At 42.0% G+C, this 7,386-nt stretch overlaps 1 long non-coding RNA gene across 1 annotated transcript; it reads right to left on the bottom strand.

The window, feature by feature from the left end:
* Positions 1 to 2,477: 2,477 nt before the first annotated feature.
* LOC110290620 lies at positions 2,478 to 6,412 on the bottom strand. The gene is made up of 4 exons (XR_002377473.1): positions 6,352 to 6,412; positions 3,224 to 3,951; positions 2,972 to 3,038; positions 2,478 to 2,688 (listed from the first exon to the last, which is right to left on the bottom strand). It is a non-coding gene; the product is annotated as an uncharacterized LOC110290620 (long non-coding RNA).
* Between the last annotated feature and the right edge of the window lie 974 nt (positions 6,413 to 7,386).

Raw genomic sequence — 7,386 nt, 5'->3', positions numbered from 1 at the left:
TTCATTTTTTTTTTCTTTATGTGACTGACTTATTTCACCTGGTATAATATCTTTAAAGCTGACTCATGTTGCTGTTACTAAATAATTTACTTCCTTTTAAAGTCCTAATGGTATTCAAGCCCATGAAATTTTCATTTACAATGCTCCCAAGGGCCCATGTGCTAATGGCTTGGCTCTGAACTTGGCATTAGTGTGAAGCAATGTAATGTTTGCTAGGCAAGGCCATTTGGAATTCATAACATTGAAAGCACAGCCTTGAAGGGGACAAGTAGGACTCTGACCTTTCCTCCTCTTCTCCTTTGCAACTTGACCACGTGATAAGCAGTTTTCTTTGCCGTGTGTTTTCACTATGATATACAACTGGACCAATTTATGATGGACCGGAATCCTCTAAACCCAAGCCATAATAAAAACTGTTCATTTATCCATTCTTTGGTTGAAGGAAAATTGGACTACTGGGACAAAATTATTATTATGAAGAGAGTTGTAAGGAACATAAGAGTAATCATACTTTTAGATCCTGGTTTTAATTGTTTTGGAGAAATGGATAGACGTAGGATTAACGGGTAATATTATAGTTGGTACATAACTTCTTAAGGAACTTTCATATTGCTTCTGTAATTGTTACACCAACTTGATTCTTACCACTCATGTGAAGAAGGTGAAAATTTCATATACTATTAGTCACAGTAATCAATATGACTTTCTAACCAAAACTTTTAAGTCCTTCACTTGGACAGATCTCCTTCTCTGTAATACACCACAGATTAGGAAAGGGGTTTAGGGAGATAGAAATGGGAGCCTCTGAATTAAGAGAAGTCAGCCCAGCAAGACTAGGATCCTTGCAGGAGCCTAGAAAGACTCAGGTTTCCTCAGAGCTGACTTACATCTTCCACCCTCTTTCAAATTCCTTTGTGTCTAAGCATGATGGAGGCCATGCTTCCTCCCAGTCAATGCATGGGTAGGGATTAGAAAGAGGCACCTACCTTGCTGACAGGAACCTAGTGTGGCTGTTCCCTGGGAGGTTCTTTCTGCCAGTACCTGACCAATGCAGATGGGGATACTTGCAGCCAACCATTAGACTAAGCTGGGGAACCCCAGTCGGGGAGTTGGCAGAAGAACTGGAAGAGAGGAGGATTGCAACCCCATAGGAAGAACAATGTTGGCTGGAACACCCAGTGCTCCCAGAGACTAGACCACCAACCAAGGAGTATACAGGGAGAGGTTCATGGTTCCAGATACATATGTAGCAGAGGATGGTCTTGTCTGACATCAATGGGAGGGGAAGCCCTTGGTCTTGTGGAGGTTTTATGCCCCAGCCATAGGGGGAAGCTGAAGCGGTAGGGCAGGAGTGGGCGAGTGGGTGGGGGAGCACCCTCATAGAGGCAAAGGGGAGGGGGAAGAAGGCAGATGGGATGGAGAGTTGTGGAGGGGTAAATGGGAAGGGAGATATCATTTGAGGTGTAAAGGAATGGAATGATTAATTTAAAACAATCAAATTCAGGGGAACAAATAGAAATAGGTGCTTAGTCTGCAGGCCCTTCCTCAGGCTCAGCTTGAGCCCCCTCCCCTCCCTAGTCTAGTGAATTTTCTAGTTGATATTATGGTTTTCAGCAAGGTCTTTTTTTGTCCTTCGACTGATTTAAATTTTTATGTATTGACATACTTTGGCACCAGTTACTTTTAAAGGTATACTGCTCAGTGGCTTGAGTCCAAACATTGTGACATTATTTTGACTAATGCAGTACACTTTCATAATTTCTGAAAGCAACCCCCGCCCCATTAGAAGTGACCTCAATTCCCCTACCCACGGCACCTACTAACCCATTGTCTCCCTCTGTGTGTTTTTGTACTCCGAGCTTTTATATTCATGAGATGACAATGACTTTTGTGTCTGGATTCTGGTACTCATCAGGAGGAACCCAAGGAGGTTTCATTTCCCTGTCCACCTTCCTTCATCTCGAGCCACTTCATCTATGTTACCAGCGTCACTAATTCATCCCTTTGATGGCTGGATTCCATTCCATTTTATTCAATTTTGCCATCTTATTTATGTATACATTTTATTTTTAAAATAATTAATTTTATTATTTTAGTTATGTTTGTGTCTCTGTGTGGGTCTGTGTCCATGAATGCATACATGTGGGTATCTACCCACACCTATGCTATTGGATCCCCCGGAGCTGGAGTTACGGGGATGTAAGCTGCTTGATGTGGGCTCTGGAGTCCTCTTGAGCAGTTCAGTGCTTTAAACTCCTCAACTATCTCTTCAGTCCCTATATTCACATTTTATTTATTTATGCATGTATGAGTTGTTTCTACCTTTTGTTTATTGTGAATAAAGCGTCTATGAACATTTACATGTAAGTTTTATATGAGTGTTTTTATATTAATATTTTTAACAAGCCTACAAATTAATGTGTTTCATTATATAGCTTTGATTTGCATTTCCCTAATAACTAACAAGATTGAACACATTTCTTGTGTTTATTGAACACTTATATATCTTTTGGGAAGAATTTAAAAAAAATACTGCCCATGTTCCTGGAGAGAGCTGTTCTGGTTGTCCACTCTCTCAGGGTTCCTTTGTGGCCTCTTCTCTTCTCTTTAGAGGATCAGGGGGAAAGTCCTGGGTGATTTCCTTTGCCCCTTGATCTGCTTTTTGCACAGGAGAACTGCACAGCTGACCTAGGGTGGGGATGGGGTTGGAGAAGGGAGGATAAAGAATAAGAATACTTATTTGCATAATTTCAATAAAGCTCCCCCATGGAGAGCAAGACATCCAGTCTGTGAGTCCCAGGCTGTCTTTGGATTCTGCCTCTGAACAATCTTTTGATGTCTGTGAAAGTCTTAGAGGGAAGTGGGTGTTTCTGTCTTGGATGAAGGAAAGAACTCAGAGCAGTTCATGCATAGGTTATGAAGCATCTGTAGCAGGCCTGGCCCCAGGCACCCCACCCCCACCACAGTGTACCTTTTTTCTTCCTCTGAAATTCTTCCTTCCCTGGTCCTATAAGGCTTCTGTTCTGCATGGCTCCTCTCTACAAAGGGCAAATAAACCTTGAGTCTTGATGCTTTGGGACACAATCATACCCAGAGCAAAATAAGTTATGAAACTCAAATATGATTTCTATACTTAGCACTCTTCTAGGTACAGGGGCAAGGACATAGGAACAGCAGTTTTCTTCCTCCCCCACTGATGCAATAAACACTCTGGTGTACTTACTCTGCCAGAGTGTGCTTCCCTTCAGAAGACCAACTTGGGAACAATGACTCTGACCCCACCATTGTTTGATACATTTCACACGAGTGGTTCATGTTCAAGGCAAAGCCCCAGAAAAGAGGCAAGCCCAGCATTCAAGGATGTCTCATAGTGGTACCGAGTCAAGAGGGAACACTACTCCCAACACTGACCAAAGAAACTTGGACAGAGACGCTCAAGGTCAAGGGAGGAATATCAGTGGAGGACATGCAGATGGAAACCATGTTTTGTGCCACTGCACATTATGCTGAATTTCTTAGGCAATATCGGAGGCTCTAATGCACATGCTAATTTTGTTTATGTAGACAGTAAGTAAAAGTAAATCCATCAGCGTGTACCAGGGGAGTACTATTTAAAATTTAGTCTTATATTGAGTTCCTGGTGCCCTTTCAATGGTTAGTTTCCTTTTAGTCAGCATCGTTCTCTATTGCTGGTTTCAGTTTCCTACTTGATAACCAGAGGTCTCGAATCCATCTTGATTAAAGCAGCAAGGCCCCAACTCCATCCTGCCTGCTTCCTTTGAAGTTCATGTGCACTCTCTATTCAGATCAGCTGCCAAGGGCACAGAGAAAGATGAGCTATGAGCTGTGACAACATGTGGGCACAAGGCCAGATGCTTCAAGGCAGTTCGGCTTCCTTCCGGGACTAGAACCGCTGGAGGGTTTCATCTCTCTAGAATGGTTTAGGTATAGCTGAAGGGGGAAATACAAACTAAAACAGAATAAGATGGCATTTTGGGTCTCATTGATTGTATTAAACCATACAGTCCAAGTCAGACAAGGGTCTCTCTATTACAATGGGTAGCAGGCTTTCTGATGCGATTCATCTGCTTGCCCAGAAATCTGGATTCTTTTGAGATACCCTGCTTCTTCTGTTCCTTAGGCAGAGGCTATCAAGAAAGGGAAGAATGTGCCATTTCTATATTGTCTATGGTATTTCCCCATAGTTTTACATCACAATTTGTCTTCTGCATTATTATAAGACTGACTTCTCTCCCTTAAGCCTCAATTTTCGTTCATCTCTCAGTTGTCTGTCTCTGTGTATAAGCCTCTCTGTCTCCAGCAGAAACCAGTACCTTCCTTCCTTTGCCCCATTCCCATTCATTTTCAATAGAGACTCATGGACACATACAAACATGTTTCAAACAAACTAGTTCTATGGAGAGTAGTTCTTCATCTGTAAAATACAAGAATCCTTAAACTCTCCTTAAATGCTAAGTGATTTTTGGAAATACTCAATTTATTTACACAGTTTGACTTTTCAGCCTCCTAAAAGCTGTAGTGACTGGCTATGTTATGATGATCCCTCATTGGCCCCTCCCCCCCTTTCACTATACTGGGACACTTTTTGCTCTCTATGTGTGTTAGAAATTAGACACAGTCCCTGACTTTCCCCTGTCTCTGCCACAATCCCAGTCTTGTAGAGTAATAGTTGTGTGTCTTTGAAGCACACCAGCTCCAGAGCAGCTTCGGAAATGTCATTAGAATCAGGAACTCAGAAACTGGGAGAGGAGATAAAGGGAGGAAAAAAGTCAGTGAATGAGTTTTTAAAAAAGATGATTTGTGTGTGTGATACTAAACTTCTAGTGGTTTTGCAGCTCAGGTTGCATGCTCTGTGCGCTATAGGATGGATTTTTATGTTCTTTCCCAGATAGAATATCTAAGAGAATACCCCTCCCCCTAGAAAAGAATGATTTTTATTTTCCATATGGTACATGCTAGCAATCCTGGCATTTGACCACATTTATGTAAACATGAAGAGATACCTATAAATTATTGGACTTAACCCCAGTTTGAGTTTCCAGCTACATACTGTAATCATTACAGATGTTCCTACTTCAGCTTCAGAAGACATTTTGGCCCATTGATATGGTTGATTAGGAACTTAAGATGTAGACTACATTCATTACATTGTTTAGGGGATGGGGAACATAAGAAACACCGGTGAGGGCACTAAGATTGCTCATGCACACCAAAAGTTCTGTAAAGCAGGGGAGGTCCCTGAATCTGAGCACTAGGCATAAACACTAACTGGCCCTCAGTCTCCATGGCCAACTTGTTGTAGGTATCACAATGAGGAGCTTGGGCTCTTTCTCTTGTTGATGGAGAAGAACACAGAGCTCGAGGAAATGGTGGTCTTGCTTACACAAGTCTGACTTTTAGCCAAAATACCTGGTCCTTCTGGAGGTTGCTTTGGGAGAGAAGCCTAGTGACCCTTAATAATAACATTATAGGAAACTTGCCAATAAACCCTAAAATGAGCTTTTCCATTTTCCCTTCTGTAGAGACCTATCCTTATTGTGCATTTCCTTGTTTAGTTCAGGCTGAATGTAGATGCTTAAAAGATGCTCTGGGCATATATCCAGAAGATGCTCTAACACATAATAAGGACACATGCTTCACTATGTTCATAGCAGCCTTATTTATAATAGCCAGAAGCTGGAAAGAACCCAGATGTCCCTCAACAGAAGAATGGATACAGAGAATATGGTACATTTATACAATGGAGTACTACTTAGCTATTAAAAACAATGAATTTATGGAATTCTTAGACAAATGGATGGATCTGGATGATATCATCCTGAGTGAGATAACCCAATCACAAAAGAACACACATGATATGCACTCACTGATAAGTGAATATTAGCCCAGAAGCTTGGGATAGTCAAGATACAATTTGCAAAACACAAGAAACTCAAAAAGAAGGAAGATCCAAAGTGTGGATACTTAGATCTTTCTTAGAGGGGGATCAAAATACCCATGGAAGGAGTTACAGAGACAAAGTTCAGAGCAGAGACTGAAGGAACGATGATCCAGAGACTGCCCCACTTGGGGATCCATCACATAAACAATCACCAAAACCAGACACTATGACAGATGCCAACAAAAGCCTGCTGACAGGAGCCTGATACAGCTGTCTCTTGAGGGGCTTTGCCAGTGCCTGGCAAATACAGAAGTGTATGCTCACAATTATCCATTGGATGAAGCACAAGGTCCCCAATGAAGGAGCTAGAGAAAGTACCCAAGGAGCTGAAGGAATCTGAAGCCACATAGGAGGAACATCAATATGAATGTATTGATGAATGTACTAACCAGTATCCCCAGAGCTCCTTGGAACTAAACCACCAATCAAAGAAAACACATGGTGGAACTTGTGGCTCTAGCTGTATATGTAACAAAGGATGGCCTAGTTGGTCATCAATGGGAGGAGAGACCCTAGGTCCTGTGAAGGTTCTATGCCCCAGTACAGGGGAATGCCAGGTCAGGGAATGGGAGTGGTTGGGTTGGGGAGCAAGGTGAGGAGGGAGGAGATAGGGGATTTTCGAAGGGGAAACTAGGAAAGCGGATAACATTTGAAATGTAAATAAAGAAAATATCTTATATATATATATACACACGCACACATATACATATATAAAAAAGATACCCTGGGCTGGATACTGAGTCTGGTGGTTATACCTAGGCAATCCTGCAGGGGGCACCCTAAGGCGGGTGCAGCCTCCCGAAACTGTGTTGCTCCCGTGCCTACGTTAGCTTTTCTGCTGTGATTTATGGTTTAAAATTAACATGTAGTTTACCCATATAGCATCTTATATTTAGTCACAAACACTGTTAAATGTCCTCCCTCCCTTTTAAAGGTAAACATCTCAGTCATGAGGACACGGAGCTTCTATAGAGAGGTAAGAGACAGGAGCCAGTGGGACAGAAGGCGAACATTTGGATTGTGGACCTGTTATCTTCCTACAAGAGTTCTTCACATCGAGGATGATAATGAACAGAAAACACTTCCACCCTCCCTTTTATTTCCGTCCTCCTCCTTTAAAGGTTGCCATGTTTTCTTTATGTCAGTTCTCCTGAGATCAGTTCTTGTGAAATTCTAGTACTTTCCTGGCTGCCCTCCATGCTCAAACAATGTTGGGCAGGCTCTCAAGCCTTGCTTTGATTCACTCAGCAGATGTAGGCTTATTATCAGCATTTCCTCAGAGCTTGAGGGGGTATTTTGGGATGATAAAGTTAGTTTCCATTTATCATCAGTTTATCCCCAGTGTTGGAATTGGGGTTTTTGTTGTATGAATGTAAACCACAAGGTTGCATTGAACTTGTTCTCCAAGCCAAGGAGGATGATAT

Source organism: Mus caroli, chromosome 3 (genome assembly GCF_900094665.2).
Source record: "Mus caroli chromosome 3, CAROLI_EIJ_v1.1, whole genome shotgun sequence".
Lineage (NCBI taxonomy): Eukaryota > Metazoa > Chordata > Mammalia > Rodentia > Muridae > Mus > Mus caroli.
The sequence above is the reverse complement of the archived record's forward strand: the minus strand, read 5'-3'. Positions and strand labels throughout refer to the sequence as shown.